General features: G+C 34.3%; 1 long non-coding RNA gene across 1 annotated transcript; it reads left to right on the top strand.

Moving 5' to 3' along the window:
• Positions 1-1,743: 1,743 nt before the first annotated feature.
• Positions 1,744-9,928, top strand: LOC132713444 (uncharacterized). The gene is made up of 2 exons (XR_009623449.1): positions 1,744-2,073; positions 2,815-9,928. It is a non-coding gene; the product is annotated as an uncharacterized LOC132713444 (long non-coding RNA).
• Positions 9,929-11,365: the final 1,437 nt, after the last annotated feature.

Genomic DNA, 11,365 nt, shown 5'->3' with positions numbered 1-11,365 from the left:
TTATTGTCCTTTAAATACAACTGTAAAGGTATTTTTCGTTATTTACTAATACGGCATATAATCGTTTCCATAGCAACACCTGTCTACGCATCCTGGCGCACGGACTATTTTCTTGTTATAAGTTTCTTACTGAATAAAAAGAGCCCCTAAAATTGCGCCAAAACGTCACGAAAATTTTATGACGTCACTTCCAACTTAAGGACGTCATTCCGCTAGTTGTTTAAGCCGTACATTCACCGCAGATCATTATAGCAAATACGTGCGCGACAAGACCAACGACTATGGAAACACCGTCAAAAGAGGAACAGCGTGTTTTTATTAAGTTTTGCCCGTTAATCTTGGGAAAATGCCAAACAGAAAAACTAAGCAACTTCGTCTAGAACTAAGGCAAACAACGGACGTACTGTTAGTCGACCATTGGTATTTAGATGGAATAAAGAGTTTCGGGATGGCAGAAAGTTAACAAAAGACAAGGAAAGGAGCGGTCGCCCATCCGTCATCGACGATAAACTGACACTTGCAAGAAGAAACGCGCTTCAGTGCGACCGTCGCATAACAGTAAGAGAAGTTGCGCTCTAGAGTTATGAGCATTATTGCAAAACATTTAAATCTGACTGGTATAGAAATGTATTCGCCAAGTGGGTTACGAGGCATGAAAATGTGTACGTTGTGAAGGAAGATACTTTGAAAAGGAGTAGCAGTTGACTTTTCTACGGTGACGTTAAACTCTGGAAAATAACGGCAACGTCGGATAACGTCGTTGCGTGCGCCGGGTCACCGGTAGTGTCTGTGTCTAACGCTTTGTAGCTTTTGTATACATGAAGCTGTTGTTATGAAATTTTACACTATAATAGATGAGGTATTAAAGTAATACATAGTAAACTCTTGTTTGATTTTATCTTTTCCAACGCTAAATATTGACCCAGTCTCAAAACTTTCCGAACAACCCTCGTATGAGCCGCATCACGACAAAACCAACATAGAGGGTTTGCGACCAGCATGGATCCAGACCAGCCTGCACCTCCGCGCAGTCTGATCAGGATCCATGCTGTTCGCTATAATATTCTCTACTTGTAATAGGGTTTGTAAGCAAACAGCATGGATCCTGATCAGACTGCGCAAATGCGCAGGCTGGTCTGGATCCATGCTGGTCGCAAACGCATTACGCTGGTTTTGTCATGACGTGGCTCATATATTGATCAGAGCATGGTGAATATGAAATTACATCATAATCCACGGGTGTTACAGTTATGGTGTAATGTGCTTTCCTTAGCATGCAGGATGGGTGATCACCTAACATTTGTTTAACGTGCTAATTGTTTTTGCTAATTTTCCTTGTTATAATAATATATAACAACATGTTCCAGACAAATATTCTCCAATTCCAGTGGTGAAATTTTTTCAATGTAGCCCATGTACTTTTCTTGATATTCTTGCAGAAATTCTGACAAACATTTTCATTAAAATCTTGCCGCATAGAAAGAAAAATCTGCAAGCATAACAAAAAAAGTACAAAGGCTATATTGGAAAAATATGTACCATAAGAATAAGAAAGTATGTGCCTGGAAAATGGTGAATTTTCAGTATTAGAATTTGAAAGATATAAAGAAAAATTAGGAAAAACTATTAGCGGTGACCTAGTGCTACCTTAAACAATTGTCATGTGATCACCCATCCTTAGGATCGGCAGCAAAGTTATCTCCCATTAAATAACTGGTTAGTTATGAATAATTGTAAACAATAATAGGTCATCATGGCCTTGTTGTTTCCAAGTTGTCTAGGTGTTGACAGTAGATAACATATTCAGTAGGATTTGGAGAGTGATAAAGGTGTCAAGTTGTTAAACTTTCTTCTTTGTCAATTTTGAAATCAATCCTTCATTGTATAAACTGTACATGTACGTATCATATTAAGAGTTGGAGATCTTACTGGCATATATTTATTTTACCAGGTGATCATATGATATCAGTGATTGGTTTACAACAGTTACATGGACAGTGGAACATGTCAGATCAGCTGTTACAACTACTGGGTGTAACGAAAGAAGATGTGAACAAATTAACATTTTCTAAGGTAGTAATATTGGTCACATTAATTGCTGCATAATGCTAAGTACAAGGACATGATCCCCTCTTAAACCTGTACTAGATTTTTGTCTTGCCAACGTGTTTCTTGTTACTGCAAACTGTAAGTGGATAAAATAAATTCAATTGTGTATTTGTTTGTTATATCATCAATTAATTCAAGTTGTAGTTAATCTTTAGTCTTAAAGTTACATGGTAATTGTTTAACTCTTGAGCTTTGGCTTGTATAAAGGGAGTTATCAGTATGAAACTCTTGTATGGAATTCTCAAATGTGCAACTTATAAGATTTTAGAAAACATCAAAAGTAGTCTCTTAGCTTTTCAGTTTACATATATGTATATCAGGATGACGAAACTTTGGTGATTAAGAAATAATGTCACTGAATCTTTTATATGCTTTTTAAAGATTTCTGATTTTTATTAAGTCTTTTATTAAGATTTTACCATAATTGATCAGATAAGGCCCGCGCCATGACAAAACCAACGTAATGCATTTGAGACCAACATGGATCCAGACCAGCCTGCGCATCCGCGCAGTCTGATCAGGATCCATGCTGTTCACTATCAGTTTCTCTACTTGTTATAGGGTTTCTAAGCGAACAGCATGGATCCTGATCAGACTGTGCAGACGGGCAGGCTGGTCTGGATCCATGCTGGTCCCAAACGCAATATGTTGGTTTTGTCATGACGCAGCTCAATTATTTCATGGATTCAAACTTTATTTTTGTAGGATTCTAGTGTTGTTTGTACAGTGTTGGTTCTTGCTTGGTTACATAAACAGTTTTCACAAAGACAAGAAGAGTGGCAGATGATAGAAGCAAAAGCACTTGCCTGGATATCTACTCAAAGTCCTAGCTTTACAACAGAGGAACACATTAAACACATTACAGAAGTGATGTGGACCAAGTAATAATGTTCATACATGTATATATAGTCATATGTATAGAGAACTATCTATGAATCATTATTTCTAATCAACCTTTATGAAAATAGCACAGAAAAATGTTGTTCAGCAAGCCTCTAGCAAGCTTAAAGATATACCTTGCTCTAATTTGATACTAGAAAAAATGATAATTTAAACTCTACACACTTAAGGTGGTCACAAAATGAATATATAGTGTCATTAAAAAAACTGGCAGTTTTTTAAGGAAAGACCAACTTTACTTGACCTGCATTAGGAGATGCAGCCCATCATACATAGTTTATTCTTATTTTTTTATTCAAATTAGACATATACAGTAAGAATTCCATAGATTACAATAAACTTCTATGATTAAAATATTTAACTCAAGGATGAGCATAGTACTGTGCATCTAACTTTTTCACAGACAAGTTTGATGAGGATTTATATAATATGAGTGATCCAGAATGCCAGATTACTTTCATGTAAAAAAATATAGAAGGTAGGAAATGAAATTCCTTTCATTTATCAAAAAGGGTTTGCATAAACTTAAAAGACACCAAAATGATTGTCATGAAATAGTACTCTCAAAATAATTTCCTATGACATTTGTTGTGATTTGTTGATTTTCATGTCCTTAAAGTGTGTTATTCTTTATTGTCCCCCGCCTTTTCGAAGAAAAAAGGGGGATATAGAAATAGGCTCCGTCCGTCTGTCCGTCCGCACTCACAGGAGAGTAATTATGTGGCTAGAGGGACAATAGGTTACTGTTCTTTCTCTTTGATGTCATTTATTCGGTAATGCTTTTTTGTGGCTATTTTCTTTTGGGTGGCTAAAAAGAACAATAGAGGGAACAATAGAGTAGCTACATAATTACTGTCCTGTGAGAACGTCCGTCCCTCTGTCCGTCCGTCTGCACTCACAGGAGAGTAATTATGTGGCTAGAGGGACAATAGGTAACTGTTCTTTCTCTTTGATGTCATTCATTCCTTAATGCTTTTATGTGGCTATTTTCTTTTGTGTGGCTAAAAAGAACAATAGAGAGAACAATGGAGTAGCCACATAATTACTCTCCTGTTAGAACTTCCGTCCGTCCGTCACACTTTCGTGTCCGGTCCATAACTTTGTCATTTATGAAAGGAATTTGAAATAACTTGGCACAAATGTTTATTATAATAAGACGATGTGTCATGCGCAACAACCAGACCCCTACCTCCAGGGTCAAGGTCACACTTGCTCATTCAAGGTCAACATTGCCTATTTGAGGGTATTTTTTTGTCCGGTCCATAACTTTCTTATCTATGAAGGGATTTTGTAAATACTTGCCATAATTGTTCACAATAATCAGACGATGTGTCATGTGCAAAAACCAGTCACCTACCTTCAAGGTCAAGGTCACACTTGGAGGTCAAATATTAACATAGTCTGTTACAGGGTATATTTGGTGTCCGGTCCATAACTTTGTCATTTATCAAAGGAATTTGAGATAACTTGGCACAAATTTTTGTTATAATAAGACGATGTGTCATGCGCAAAACCAGACCCGTACCTTCAGGGTCAAGGTCGTACTTTCTCATTCAAGGTCAACATTGTCTATTTGAGGGTATATGTCGTGTCCGGTCCATAACTTTCTTATCTATGAAGGACTTTTGTAAATACTTGCCATAATTGTTCACAATAATCAGATAATGTGTCATGCGCAAAAACCGGTCACCTACCTCCAAGGTCAAGGTCACACTTGGAGGTCAAATACTAACATAGTCTGTTACAGGGTATATTTTGTGTCCGGTCTATAACTTTTTCATAGATCAAAGGATTTTGAAAATACTTCGCACAAATAGTCACTATAATAAAAGGATGTGTCATGCGCAACACCTGCATCCCTACCTCCAAGGTCAAGGTCACACTTAGAGGTCAAAAATTAACATAGTCTGTTATAGGGTATATTTTGTGTCGAATCTAGAACTTCTTCATAGTTCAAGGGATTTTGAAATAACTTGGCACATATAGTCACAATAATAAGCCGATATGTCAGGTACAACACCTGCACCCCTACCTCTTAAGGTCAAGGTCACACTTAGAGGTCAAAGGTTAACAGAGACTGTTATTTGGTGTATTTATTGTCCCATCCATTACTTCTTCATAGATTAAGGGATATTGAAAATACTTGGCACAAATAGTCACAATGATTAGATGATATGTCATGCGTAACATCTGTGTCCCTACCTCCAAGGTCAAGGTCACACTTAGAGGTCAAAGATTTACATAGTCTGTTATAGGGTATATTTTGTGTCCAATCTATAACTTCTTCATAGTTCAAGAGATTTTGAAAATACTTGGCACAATTAGTCTCAATAATAAGACGTTATGTCATGCATAACACCTGCTCCCCTACCTCCAAGGTCAAGGTCACACTTAGAGGTCAAAGCTTAACATGATAGATTTTTAAATTCTGTGTTTCATTTTATTTTTTTAACAAATTTATTGTTACATTTGCAGATCTAGCATTGATCATAATTTTGGACTGAATGTCCTGAGATCCATACCTCAATCTTTTGAAATAGCACAATTTTAAGCTTCATATAAAACTTCCGGGGCGGGGGACGTTGATAACTCTGTTACAAATTCTTGTTCATGTACAACCTAGTTACATGTTGTCATGCATTTTGTATTCTACTGTAACAGTGGTTGTTAAAAGCATTTTTTGTGTCGCCTCTACGGAGTAGTGGCGACATATAGGGATCACTTCTCCGTCGTCTGTCTGTCCGTCTGTCAGTCCGTCACAAAACTTGTCCGGACTACTCCTCATAAACTACTGGTGCAATTTTATCCAAACTTTACAGGGATGATCAGTACCAAGTCTAGTTGTGTATATTGTCAGCATTTTCCGGGTCAATGATTTTTGTCAGAGTTATGGCCCCTTAATAATTTTTATTTTTAAAGTTTGTCCGGACTACTTCTCTTATACCACTAATGCAATTTCAATGAAACTTTACAGGATTGATCTGTAGCTCAAGTCCTTGCGCATATTGCACGGGTTTTCTGGTTGAATGATTTTTGGCTGAGTTATGGCCCTTTGATAAAAAGGTGTTTTTTTCTATGTGTTGCCAGATACACAAAAGCTTGTCCGGACTACTCCTCATAAACTACTGGTGCAATTTTATCCAAACTTTACAGGAATGATCAGTACCAAGTCTAGTTGTGCACTGTCCGTCTGTCTGTCCGTCTGTCACAAAACTTGTCCCAACATGAAATTGGCCATCATGAGGCGACACATGTGATCACTGATCGCTCTTGTTTTTTTTTTGTTATTGTATATCACATGATTGGTATAAGTTTTGCATATCATCTTAATTTATAACATTAACTTGTTGCACCTATAATATGATTATTTATAGCATTTTATATAACATTATAATATTATATTTCAGTCAGATATTTTTGAAGGGAAACTATTTATTTACCATAATTATGCATATATTTTATAATATTCTATAAATGGAGAATTATATTTTTCCACCTGTTTGCTGGTTTAGTGCCTTGTTTTCTTGGATGTGGTTAAAGAGTTTTCTACAACTATGCTACCTAATATGTAATTTAATATAGACAATTTTACCATGCAATTTTGCATTTAGTTTATTTTCCCTGTGATGCTAAAATAGTTTCAAACCAACATGTGCGAAAAGGACTTTTAATCTGTGATATCTCTCTAAATTAATTGAAAAAGTGACATACATTTTCTGTATGTCATAATGTGCAATCCATGCATTTTACATAAATTCAGATTTTTTGTTAATTGATTCGAAATTTACTTATTTCATTATTTTAGATGCTGAGTATAATATTATGTGATTTTGTTTTAGTATATTACAAGAATAGCAATCTGTTCTTTTTGGCTGTTTTGCCTTAACCTGAAACTTGTTAAATTTTGTAAGATGTAAATATTTTAGGATTCTGTCATTTTAATGCTGGAGATTATTTGATTTGGATGGATGGATTTTAGCTTGACTATTCGAAGAATATGGAGAGCTGTTGCAGTTGCCCCAGCGTCCACGTCTTCGTCTGCTTTGGTTAAAGTTTTTTTGTTAAGTCAAATATCTCAATTATTGCTTGAGATATTCAATTGAAACTTACAATACCTATTTATAGTAACAATGTACATCAGATTGACAAGTTGGATAACTCTACCTAGAATATTTACAGAATTATGCCCCTTTTTAACTTAGAAATTTTGGTTAAAGTTTTTGTAAAGTCAAATATCTCAATTATTGCTTGAAATATTCAATTGAAATATACAATACTTTTTTATAGTAACAATGTACATCAGTTTGCAAAGTTGCATAACTCTGCCTGCAATATTTACAGAATTATGCCCCTTTGAAACTTAGAAATTATGGTTAAAGATTAAAGGTCTTAAGAACTATCAAAGATATTTAGTTGAAACTTTACACATGTACTTAGAGTCATAATTGAAGGTCACATCTCAAGATCTATTACTCTGGTATTTTGACTGAATTATGCTCCCTTTTATACTAAAAAAATCTCATTTGCTTGGTTAAGTTTTGCATGCAAGTTTTGCATATCTCTGAAACTATTTAAGATACAAACTTGAAACTTCATATGTATATTTGGGGTAATAAAGATCACTGAACAGCACTCATATCTGTGTCATGTATTTAGGCTGATTTATCTCCCCTTTTTTACTTAGTTTCTTGATTAATGTTTACATGTAAGTTTTACATATCTCAATAACTATCAGAGATTTTGATTTGAAACTTCACATATGCATGAAGGGTCATAATTGTATGTCACTGACCAAGTTCCATAACTCTATCTTGCATTTAGGCTGATTTATCTCCCCCTTTCTACTTAGTCTCTTGATTAATGTTTACATGCAAGTTTTACATATCTCAATAACTATCAAAGATATTTATTTAAAACTTCACATATGCATTTAGGGTCATAATTGTAGGTCACTGACCAAGATCCATAATTCTATCTTGCATTTAGGCTGATTTTTCTCCCCTTTTGAACTTTATATTTAGATCAACATAAAGGTGCAATAATTATTACAGAACAATCATTATCATTTCCAAAGGTATTTTTCTCTCAATACATTTCCTTTTCTAACATGACTGTCCATTCAAACTCCAACACATCCATTACAAAACTGCTAACTTGTTCCTTGATTTTAAAAGGAATTTGTTGGATATACTTTTATAAACAATAATTGATAATCCTGATAATTTAATCTTTTTTACACATTTTTGTTCACAGGTAGAGGCTTTTTTTATAATTAATGTGTACTCTTGTGTACAGAAGTACTTAACAAAAAAAAGTACTTTTGCTATCATAATTATTCACATCTTTATTAAGACACCTTTACACATTGCAATTTGACGGTAAGTGCACTTTGTTTGAAAGTGTTTTTGCTTTGTTCAAATGTTTATTTGCTTTTATGATATTCAGATTCTTATTAGTAACTTAAGCTTATGATGGCATCTTCCCTTTTGTATATTCATACATACTTATAAAAAGTACCAGTTGTTTCAAATATAACTGCATCTTTTTGAATAAATATTTCAATTTTCACTTGCAGTACTTCAAACTTCTTTTCAAAAGTCATGTTCATTATTATATTCTGATAAATATAAAATGCATTTCCACTAAACCAGCCGGGCTAGTGCATAGGTAGAGTGCTGGTCTGTCAAAAAGTAGACCTGTATTCAATCCCTGTCCTTTCCATCAGTCTAATGCCATTATTTTGATAACTGTTCTAATTGTCGAGCATGCTGTCATCGGACAGCTGTGATTTGCTTATTTCCAAATTTATGCCCTTTTTTATACTCAATTAACATGATTGGCACAGGTCCCATCACTCTGATTTACATATTTATGCCCCTTTTTTATATCTAATGAAACATCCTTGTGACAACTCTATCGAATAGTCGAGCATTGCTGTCCTCCGACAGCTCTTGTTATATCTTGTATCTGTGAATTTATCTTCATATACGCAATGAGCCTATTTTTATGTCAATCTTATGCTAGAAAGTCTTTCATGTAAATATTTCTAATGTATTTTTATCTTTTATGTTAAATGAACTAATCCTTCTAATTATATGTAATAGCAGAGCAATATTATGTTAATCTAAAACATTCATTGCGCAATTTGCCTCTCACGTTATAAAGGTATGTATATACTTATGCATGCATGTATGAAGATTTACTTAATGTTGTTATTAGAAACTCAACCAGATTAGTGAACATGGTGTAGCAGGGGTTAATTAAGATCACTGTGATGTCCATTTGCTGTTCCATGACTGCTCTGTAAATCCTATATTGTGTTAAAAAAAATCCTAAATTTTGCTTAAATATCTATATGAACAGGGCCATGTGATTAACCTTTGACATACTTGTGCAGGCTCAAGTTTAAGATCATACTTACAGGTTAAATGTCAGAGTGACAGTTTGCTATTTTGTGTCTGCTCTATGAATTTCTATAAATTCTATTCCTGTCTAAGAATTTTCTTGAAACTGGGCTCAGATATTCCGTCCTAAAAGGCAATGCACATAACTCATAATGCAGATATGGTAACTCAAGGTCAAGGTCACATGTTTAGGTCAAATGTTTACATCAACAAGATGATGTGCTTAATCTTTGTTGCCAAATTGCAGCCCTTTTGTCAAGGTCATACTTGAATTCCAATTGTTACACAATTTTGTGTCCACTTTAAAACATTTTAACCCTTGAATTTCTTAAAACTTTGCTTAAATGGGCCAAATAAGGTTTAGAAAAGTTTTAGATATTTCACTTTTACTTTGGAAAGAAACACAATTTCTCTTGTGTGCTTCAACATGCACCCATATATAAGTGTACTAGAGAGGCACTAGACTCATGTTACTTTTAACTTCAACAAAAACTATTTATCAAAGTTTAGGATTTTACAAAATGATAAAAAAGAATAAGAAAATGATGTAATATATCTATTTTGCTACAATAAAATATTTTTTGTAATAATCACCACCAACTTGTATATGTATATTTGGTGTTGTTTAGAATAAGCATGTTTCAGTAACCATTCATGTAAGTTATCAATTAAAGAATTTGATATACTCTGTAGATTAATTGGTTACAGTCGTCCAAACATAATAACTACTATCATTTTGAAAGATCTAGAAATAAACATGTTTTTTTTTTTATTGATATCCATCATAAATATCAGGTAATGCTAGCTAAAACTGAAAGCCTAAATGGACTGTCGTAAATTTTTCAACTGATAATACAAATAAATTGATCAACGGTACTTTAAAAGTGAAAAGTTTGTGGTTTTTTTTGTGTTTTTTTTTATAGTTTTATAAATACATTGTTTGATATGTTCTTGTATTGTTCTTGATGATATTTATGTACAAATAAAAGGAGCTAAAAGTTTTATTCTGCTCTATTAATAAATCATAAGTTGATCTCTTTGTTTTATTTTACATATATATGTTTATTTATCTTAATCTCAAACTGAGATTTACAAGGATGTATAAGATCTATCAGAATATTCGATTTTCGATTTCCATCTTTAAAGAATGAAATAATTTTGATGAGGAATGTGCATCTTGTACAATTTTGCAGTATTCATATGAACACGTCAATGATGCATATGTCAAACAGGAGTGCAGGACAAAGGCCCTCCCCCAAAGCCACGGTGACAAAGGCCCTCCCCCAAAGCCACGGTGATAGGGCGTTCACCACAACTTTTGCGCTTTGAAAGCCCTCTAATGGAAAAAATGACGGGCGGACTGAAGATGAAAGGGCAGGTAAAAGCCCCCCCCCCCCCCCTCAATTTTAAAATGTCCATATGAAAAATAAGGGACTTACTTTCAGTGATATGAATAGCGCGTGACATGTTGTTTGAAGGTGAACTTATGCAAATTTAGCTAGGTTTCATAAACTTTAGGCATAAACATTGAAAAACAGGAAAAATTGTAAAGATTTAATTGCAAAATAATGCAGTCACGAATATACAATAACTGTATCTCTGCGTAGGAAGGAAACTCATAATCAGTTAGAATGGGAAATACAAACGCAACGTTGTCTTATTTATGTTGCATATTTACAATGCAATGATCCTTTAAGTCAATAAAGTGTCGCACTGTCCGGTGATTTGGTCAGGTGCACTAAAAGTGCACATGGTGTGCACTTCTAATTCAGGTTTAGTGCACACTATGTGTACAAGGTTGGGAACTTGAGTTTGAACTCAACTGTATGTGTTGTGGTTCTCTGTTCTTTCTCGTCATACACTTAACTATAGCCCAGGAATTGTTTCATTGCATTTTCATTTACAGGGCATTCTTTTGTCATCGTCGGCTTCTGTTTCAAATCGAGCTGAAA

Source organism: Ruditapes philippinarum, unplaced genomic scaffold (assembly GCF_026571515.1).
Source record: "Ruditapes philippinarum isolate M1 unplaced genomic scaffold, ASM2657151v2 ctg5281_1_1_1_1, whole genome shotgun sequence".
Classification (NCBI taxonomy): Eukaryota; Metazoa; Mollusca; class Bivalvia; order Venerida; family Veneridae; genus Ruditapes; species Ruditapes philippinarum.
This window is presented reverse-complemented; position numbering and strand designations above follow the sequence as displayed.